The sequence below is a fragment of the Triturus cristatus genome, chromosome 5_2 (assembly GCF_964204655.1).
Source record: "Triturus cristatus chromosome 5_2, aTriCri1.1, whole genome shotgun sequence".
NCBI lineage: Eukaryota > Metazoa > Chordata > Amphibia > Caudata > Salamandridae > Triturus > Triturus cristatus.
Window position 1 is genome coordinate 291,295,224 of NC_140588.1, and position 9,395 is coordinate 291,304,618.

The window sequence follows — 9,395 nt, forward strand, 5'->3', positions numbered from 1 at the left end:
GCCCAGCGCTTGAAATCAGCGCGAACGGCGCAACCTAACACACCCTGCCGCTTGCAAAACCTCACAAGGCACACCAGAGTTTTTGGTCTCTTTGCGGATTTCTGCATAGCGGAACTCCACCCTGGCTTAATCAAAACCACGCCAGGGAGGCATTGGCACCCTTGGCCACATATATATTAAATCCGCCTCTGCATTGATCAGCTTTCGATTAAAGATTGTGAATCTCAAGCCAACATGGAAGAAATCATGAATCTACAGCAGGAGAGAGGACCACAATTCAAACATGAACTTACTTGGAAGGAGCTGGGAGATCGCAGCTAGTGGGACTGTGGGCCTCCTCTGTGGAGCTCTTATCAGGATTGGGGTAGCTGCTACTGCTCTTGACAATACTGCATATTGGCAAATCTTCACTAGCTTTGTTTGCCTAAAGGAACTTATTTACCACATCACCAAAGACATAATGTGAAGTCAGTGACACCATGTAATGATCAGTGAAATGCTAGTCTGACACAATACACTCTGATAGAGAAGCCAAAAGGAATCCTGGCAATAATTAACCAGCTAGGAGAGCAGAGATGAGGTGGGAGAAATCTTTGCCATTAATGCTGTAAGAAGGACAAGAAGAATGTAATCAAAAACATTAAAGACCCATGCACTCCTACTATTGCATGAACACAATAGGGGATATAAGCAGCACTTGTAGCATAATATGAACATATTATGGCATTCTGCGTCTAAAAACGAGTTCCCCCCCCCCCGACAATAGTCCCCTCAACCACTTGTATATACTTCTGCGTACGGTAGCGCTATTTTCTTAAATATTTATCTGCGCAAGCACTTTGAGATCTATGCCACAATCACATTTCCCAATATGCACCAATACTAGTAACTTTGTTATAACATATTTATAATTGATGCAACAGTCTTTCGGAATGTACTTTGCTGGATAAATTCCTGATCTCCATCTCAAAATGTATTCAAAATATGTAAAAACAGACCCTGATTCACAAACTGAATTTTGTGGTACTTTAGTACTACTAGACTAGTAACTAGTACTACTTAAGTTACAAAAAGTGCAATTCACAAACCTATATGTTGAACCTTCCGCCTATACCACTCCTTTCTTTTCTGTGCAGAGATCTCTGCACACTACACCTACATTTTGGTAATACATTTGGTAGGTGGATTGACTGAATAAGGGGGAAACCTACTAGTAAATGGGAAGGGTACAAAGAGAAGTAAAGAGGGGTTTAGGGAAGGAAAGAATTGGTTTAGGGAAGCAGCAGGCTACTAAAAACACCTACCCATAAAAGTGTTATACCATTGTTATTCATAAACTGAACTTCTAAAGTTGCCATAGCCATAAAGGTTCTGAAACAGTAGTAAATGTATTCCAGCGGAGACTTGGTGTAAGTCTAACACTACACATGGCAACATTTTAGTCCTGCAACACAATCCCATAGAAAACAACGTAGTCAATGAAATGATATAACACCTCATATTAAATAATATTACATACATTATATTGATTTTTAAATTAAACAATGCATCATTGTTTTTAGTGTTAAAAAGTTAGATTCAATTAAAAATTAAATATGTAACATGCTTTAAAAATATAAAATAACTTACGTAAAAAATAATTAAATGAAATTTATAATAAAACATTAACTTAAATGAACACAAAAATAAATAATTGTACATGACATTTACTTAATATTCATTAAATATTAAAATGCTAGTGAGGGTGATATTTTTAAATTTTGATGAAAAACATCTATATATACATTTGTATGCTGCCATCATGGGTCGCATGCGCGCTCCCGCAAAGGGCTTGCCCAATCTGCATTGCCGTACAGGCGAAGCGTGCCAACTTGGTTGAAGCTCACATCGGATGATGTGAAGGAACAGATTTTCAAGCTGGCAAAAAAAGGATCTCACTCCTTTCCAAATTGGTGTGATTCTGAGAGATTCACATGGTGTTGCTCAGGTTCGCTTTGTTACTGGCAACAAAATCCTGAGAATACTTAAATCCAAAGGACTTGCCCCAGACCTCCCCAAAGATCTGTATCACTTGATCAAGAAGGCTGGTGCGGTGCGCAAACATCTTGAGAGAAGGACAAGGATGCTAAATGTCCTTTCATTCTGATCGAAAGCAGAATTCACAGGCTGGCCCACTAGTACAAGACTAGGAGAGTACTACCACCAAACTGGAAGTATGAATCTTCAACGGCTTCAGCTCTGGTAGCATAGTGATTTTTTACTGTGTTAACAAATAAACTTTTACATTTCATATATTTTAATCATTTTAAATATTTAATTTGAGGAGTTAATGAGGTGCACCATTTTATTTTTTAAATATAGCTTCATTGTATTTCTTTAAAATACTTTTACATTTTTATTTTACAATATAATATGCTTAATTTTTTATATTTTACATTTTATTTTTGACCCAATATTTTTACCATAGAAAGATCTCTGCCCTGTTGGCGCAGGTCTTCATCTAATTGCGAAAAAGTACTAACTTTACACTCATAAATCCTGACTTAGATGTCTTCACCCTCTGAACAGAATAGGTGGAGAAATGTAAGTCTACACATATGTGCAAATCTACACCTGGAAATGGTAAATAACAAAACAGTGTAGACTTTCACCTAAGTATAGAAGTAAATCTATATGTGACTGGTATGCAGTGAGTCTTCTGTCAAAAAGAGCTTTTCCATTGCAGTTGCCACATCAGCACCTGTTCTGCAAGGGAGAGACATTGTAGAATTACTATCTGTGTTATACGTTTTTCTGTGTGTGACAGAATCTTGCAACTGTTTCTTGTGCTGCCCAGTGGTTAATTTGTAAAAAAAAAAAATAAGTGCCGGGGCTCTCGTCAGGAGGCAGCTTGCACCAGCTCATTTCTCCTGTTAGTGTTGCCTAAAACAGAACCAACTACTAACCCTGAAGGTGAGAATAGGATGTGGCGTAATGGCCACAGCTGCCGACTTCGGAGCTGGGGAAGTAGGTTTGAGTCTCGGTGCCATCTCAACATCCTGTGATTCTGGACATATCTCCCCGTATATGATTGTGTCATTAACTGGTGCTCATGAAAAGCGCTGGTGTTGATCTTTAAGTGCTGGTGCTGATCACTGAAAAACACCTGCTCAAATTAAGTACTGGTGCTGCTGCACCTAGATTGCACCTCTTCTATGCTTTAATACTGCCCAGTCTGTGATTGTGTTATGTGTCAGTAATGGCTGCTATAAATATTTCACTATACAAAAGCCAAAATGATTGCCATTGTCAATGCATGGTTATATACGACGAGGATGAACAGGTGCACTCTTATAAAATAAGCAAGCAGAGTTTATGTTTGGTCGTTTTGTATGAGACGCAAACAGTTTATGAATCAGACTAACAACTTTGTACAATTTTCCAACATAGCTGCAATGTTGCTCCATGTCATATGTAACACCTGCAGCCAAGTGTGGCTCCTTAAACAAAATTACTTTGCATGATGAGATTCTTATGTTAGAAATGGGGGTCTCTAGTTGGCAGGTTGTCACCCTGTCCAAGTAAGGGCCCTTCTTCCTAGTCAGGATACAGTTCTAAAATAACCCCTGCCCCCCCCCTTGATAGCTTGGCACGAGCAGCCAGGCTTTTCTCAGAGGCAGTGAGTAAAGCATTTGCACATAACATACAGTAACACAGTGAAAACATTACAAAAAGGACACCACACCAGTTTTAGAAAAATAACCAATATTTTATCTGTGCAAACAAAACCAAAAACGATAAAAACCCACCATACAGTTCTTAGAAATATCAATAAGTAAAAATACACTTATAATACATTTCCTTGAAGTCGATAGCTCCGTCCGGGGCTATCACGGCATCATGAACAACAAATCCAAACAGTTCTGGGAGACCGCGGCGTGGCGGGCCAGCCTCGGCTGGCAAGACCTGCAAAACAGTACCTTTAGAAATGCAGGTCATCGGGGACCTCGCGTTGAGCTCTGAAGAGTCGACATCGGTAGGCGTCTGTTCCGGAGGTTGGTGCAGGAGTTGTTGGGCCCTTGAAGTCACACGCGTTGCAGATCGAACTCTGTGTGGTTGAAGTTGGGAGCGTCTGCGTCGGTGGGTGCCGGGCTTGCGGTACCAAGTGCAGTGGTGCGAAGTGCGGCGTGCGGTGCTCAGAGGTCACGATGCAGGCAGCGGCTCGGTGACAGTCGTCCAGCGGCATTGTGAGACCAGAGTTCCTGTGCAAAGTGGTGCGGTGCTCATCGCGGTGCTGGCAGGTCATGGTGAAAGCAGCGGCGTTGTCATTGCTGAAGCGCTGCCGTCGGCTGACGAACCATAGTCGATGGTGCCAGCGTCGGTAGGCCAAGGTGGGGGACAGGGTGGTGCGTCTTGTAACTTATGAACAGTGCCCTCTAACCATGGTGCAAGCAGCGCATCTATGTCGGATTGGAGCATAGTAGTCGGGCATACCAGGGCGGCAGCATGAAGCGAGGCATGCGAAGTGTGGTGCCCATAGGTCACGGTGCAATCAGCGGCTCATGGCGGCATCGGGCGGCATGTTCAGTGAGACCAGGGTTGCTTTGTGAAGAGCGGGTTTGCCCTCTGTGGTACCTTTAGGACACAGAGCCGGCAGGGGTGTCATTGATGGCGTCAGGTTGCTTTTTCTTCTGTTGCAGCACAAAACACACAGTTCTCAGTGCTAGGAGAAGATGAACATGACGTTTTTGCTGTTCCTGAGACTTCTTGAACGGAGCAAGCTCTACCTCAAGCCCTTGGAGAAAGTCAATCAAAGAAGTTGCAGAAAGTTCAGTTTAGTCTTTTCTCTGCCCAAGACAAAAGCAGCCACTGCAGGCCAACACAGCAAAGCACACAGCAAAGTGGTAGTTCCTCCTCACAGCTTCTCCAGCTCTTCTTCTTGGCAGGTTCCTTGATCTAAAAGAGTTCTAAAGTCCCATGGTCAGGTCCCCAATATTTATACTACAATGTCTCTTTGTTCCCTTGTGGCAAGGGTCTCTGAGCCCAGTCCAAACCAGTTCTACCCTCTCTGGCCCAGCTTCACTACAGGAGGTGGAGACAACCTAGTTCAGAGGCTAGTGGTAGTGAAAATACCTCCGACCACTCTAAATGCAGACAAGGCCTAATCAGCCCAACTATGAGTCACTCAGGACAGGCAGGACACATCTCAACCCCCCTTGTGATTGTCTACAGTGAATGCACATCCCCAGCCCCTGTCACTCCAAAACCAGACAGTCAATGCACAAACCATCAGAGGCCCACAGAATGGTTAAACAAGACAATGCCTACTTTCTAAAAGTGGCATTTTCAAACACACAATTTAAAAAACATCTCCCTAAAAAGATGTGTTATTAAATTCTGAGTTCAGAGAGCCTAAACTCCATTACTCGATCTTGTCCCAATGGAAAGTTATACTTGTAAGATGAAAAATGAAATTGGCAGTATTTCACTATCAGGTCATGTCACAAAAACACCTGTACATGTCCTACCTTTCACATACACTGCACCCTTCCCAAGGGAGTACCTTGGGCCTACGTATGGGGTGCCTTACTTATAAGAAAAGGGAAGGTTAGGGCCTGGCAAGTGGGGGCTCTTGCCAGGTCGATATGGCAGTAAAACCTGCATGCAGACACTGCAGTGGCAGGCCTGAGACACCTTTGATAGGCTGCTTGGGTGGGTGTCACATTCAGTGCTGCAGGCCCACTAGCAGCATTTGATTTACAGGCCCTGGACACAAACAGTGCACTTTACTAGGGACTTAGTAGCAAATCAGAGGCACAAAAACAGCAAAACGAAGGCCATTGCACCATTAAAAACAGGAGGCCAGAAAGCACAAAGACATGCCAAAAGATGGCAGGTCTAACAGCCAATAATTAAGTGTGTTAAACTAACTGAATGCAATAGAATGCAGTATGCTGTTGGCTGAAAAGCAAGATTGTCTCATAGTGTAGAAAGCAAAAATATAATATAGTTTGTGGTTTTATGCTTCTTTTCTGTGAGGTAATCACAAATTAAACAGCCAAGTAGGGAGAAGGACATAGATCAAGTCAAGATACAACCATCTCACTGCTAATAGGCAAACATTGACACTCTTTTAATCTAATCGGAATGATAAAAAGATCATATTATCCGGAATATTGAGATCCTATTTGGAGTGTGGGTAGTAGCCGAACACATCTGAAGAGAAGCCCAGGAAAAACGAAAAACAACGCAAGGCTGGTGTGTGGCAAGCTTCCTGTTCTGGGGCATGTACTCACCTTCAACAGGTGGAACATGTGTTGTAAATGGTGTAGCAACTGCAGGGGCAGACTTACCAAGGCTTTACACCAGTGCAAAGTGACGCAAAGTCTTTGAAGTTTATTTCTTTCCAGTTGCATTTCTCCAAACATTCCCTTAAATTGTATGTGTTGCACTGTATAGCACACTCTGAAGTGTGCTACAATGGGTCTAAGCATAGGATTTGTGCTGAAGGGTACATTTCCAGTACCATTCCCAAGGTGGAAATCAAACACACCTCTGCACCATGGTGCAAAGTATGTACACGGAACTAGGCACTTTTAATAAATATAGCTCTGTACTGTGCAATGCAGAACAGTGACCAAAGTTGGGCAATAAACAAATCTGTCCCCAGATGTGCTTTGGTGCACCCTAGGTGAAATGCGTCAGGCCACATCTGTCAGTCAGAGCCAACCAGCCAATCCACTGCTCCAAAAACAATACTCTGGTCCTGGCTCCACAACACCAAAACCACAAACCCTGCCCCACATAGAAATATGAGTTAATGGAGGCTAGCCTGTGAACACCGACCAAATCATTCATCCTATTTCCAACGGGGAAGATATGGCTGTATATTTTCCTATAGTGCTTCTATTCTAGGGGTTTGCTGCTTGCATAACAGGGAATGGAGCAAACTGATTTTGCTCTAGTCCATTTAACGAAAGCACTTTTGCGTCTAAGCAAAAGCAGGAGAAAACAAATTGTGAATCGTGAAACAATTGCTGAATATATATGTGGCACATATTTGGCTTCTACACTAATTTTATGTGTGCAATATAGATTTTACCCCCTAAAGAATGCCTGCTTCATATTTGGCACTATCATGAAAAAATATGCAAACTAAATTTAGCCTAATAACTAGAAATTGGGCTAAACTGATTCTGTCTCGAGCTTAGATTTAACTTTCACATTCCAAAGTGAAGAAATGTGTATTTCTTTCTTTCCCGGTTTTGTAGTCACAGCAAAAAATGAAACAGACTCGGTTTGCTTCATTTTTTACCTTGTAAGATAATTCTTTATGTAATATGGATCCACTATGTAAACAGCAAAGGAGGATTTTCTTCAAATTGGCACCAGTGCACAGTTACATGTTATCTGTTCCCTGATCGAAATTTCCCAGTTAGGCAAATGTGTCAAGCTCAGGAAGCAGCGCTGTGATTTTATTATGACATACTACATGTACAAATGTAAGATATGATCGGAAATTAATTCTGCATAGAATTTAGAATACAGATTAGGAACCAGATGGTTTCACGTGGAGATATTTAAACTAACTATAATTTGCCCTTATCTACCTGGACGCCAATTAGTGGGGGAGTGAGTAATAGCAGTTGCTAACCCTGGCTTGCTCTTTGCACTGCTCTAGCTGACCCTTGTGTTGGGGGTGTGGGGGGGGTGGGGGGAGAGAGGGGATGTTATGTTGGCAGTGGCAGGAAGAGAATGTAAACAGCACTGGAAGAGCCATTTTTAGGTCTCGGCTCTTGACGGCGCACATGCGCTGTCACGAGAGGGACATGCTGTTTCTACTTTGTGGACTTCAGCCCGCCCACAGGCTTCTCATTTGCTGGCTCTGCCGTCACTCCATTCTTCGTTCTCCCAAATTTGTTGATGGCATGCACGGGTCATGCCTCTTCTATAGTTTAACACTCCCCGAGTGCAGCGACCAACTATCCCTAAGCATACACTTCGGCCACTTTAGGGCATTGTTTCTGCACTACTTTTTTTATTATTTATTTAAGAGCACTTTTCACGATCACGTTCATGAGGGCTCCGAGCGCTCCTGTTTTTTTTTTTACTCGCGCCGCACATACAACAAAGTGAGCTCAATCTGTGACTCCCACATCCACAAAGCTTTTCCCTAGGGAAGTCCAACGCTCACCCACTGTGCCCCAGACCCTACCGACACTTGACGTTTGTCATCTTCTCTCCAAGCAATGGTTGCTAACCACTGACATCACTTCCATAGCCATAAGTTCCAAGACATCTGGGCTCTCAGGACAAGCTTGCCCACAGCACCACCTTTGAGTGACAGGAAATATAAGTAGAAAGCAAAACTGAGAGAAGGGTCTGGTGGAGAGGGGAAAGAGGAAACATTTTTTTCCTGCGCTTTTATAAAGCTCAGCACATTGACATTAAGCTGCCTCAAAGCACTTCTCAGATTATCTGAATAATTGTCATGCTTTTTTCTTTAATTCGCTGCCTTCTTTCTATACCCCGCTTACTTTAGTACACTCTCACTAGGGCGTCCAGTCGTCCCGGGTTTCCGCGGCCAGTCAAGGTTTTAGGAGTCTGTCCCAACGTCTGCTAAGCACTCACACTAATCAGTGTAGCGCCTACTAACGTTTTCGCCATCCATCTAATCATGGATAACAGTCACTTCTTTAAATAGTCACCTGCTGGGCAGCCTTGATTCCTTCATGCAGCACAGGAACTTAAGCAAGAGGTGAGGTTGTGTCCAGAACCCACCAGCCAAGGTCAGACCTACCTCTGGGGTTTATTGCAACATAGGGAGGGAGTGAGTTCTGTTCCTTCTAACAGACGTTTGCACAATCCACACATCAACTTGGGAAAGGGGCGATAAATGTTTCCTTTTTGATTCTCATTCATGTGAAATGAAAATAAACCCCCCACAGCTCCTTGGACATCTCTTGGCCACCTTACATCCTCACCCCCAGATCACCATGTAGAAACACAAACTGCAGGTTACTCTGTCTTCTTTCTGGTACTAATAATTATGCTTTGACTTTTATAAATACATAAATCCCAGGCTGCAATAGAAATGGACTGAATGAGTGAGACACACTGATATTTCCGTTCTTTCCTTGACTAGCTAAAGTTTTTTGAACTGGAGCACAGTGCGCAACCCCGGAAATGCGGGTCTGTGTTTGTTTCATTATTTGTGGTCCTGCTACAGGTGTATTGGATGTGTCAGTATAAAGCCTCGGATTAAGATGGCGGCGTTTTCCGCATTATTCTTGATTTGCTGCTCTTGTCACATACTTTATCATCTCTTGCATAATTTGTAGATTTTAACAAAAATACATTGGGGCAGATTTACAAGCCCCTTGCGCCACTTTTGCGTCATGTTTTTCATGTTAAAA

The 9,395-nt window shown here is 42.8% G+C and overlaps 1 pseudogene; it reads left to right on the plus strand.

Moving 5' to 3' along the window:
- The first annotated feature begins 1,801 nt into the window (after nt 1–1,801).
- On the plus strand, nt 1,802–2,250 carry LOC146822891 (small ribosomal subunit protein uS15 pseudogene; annotated as a pseudogene).
- The last annotated feature ends 7,145 nt before the right edge of the window (nt 2,251–9,395 follow it).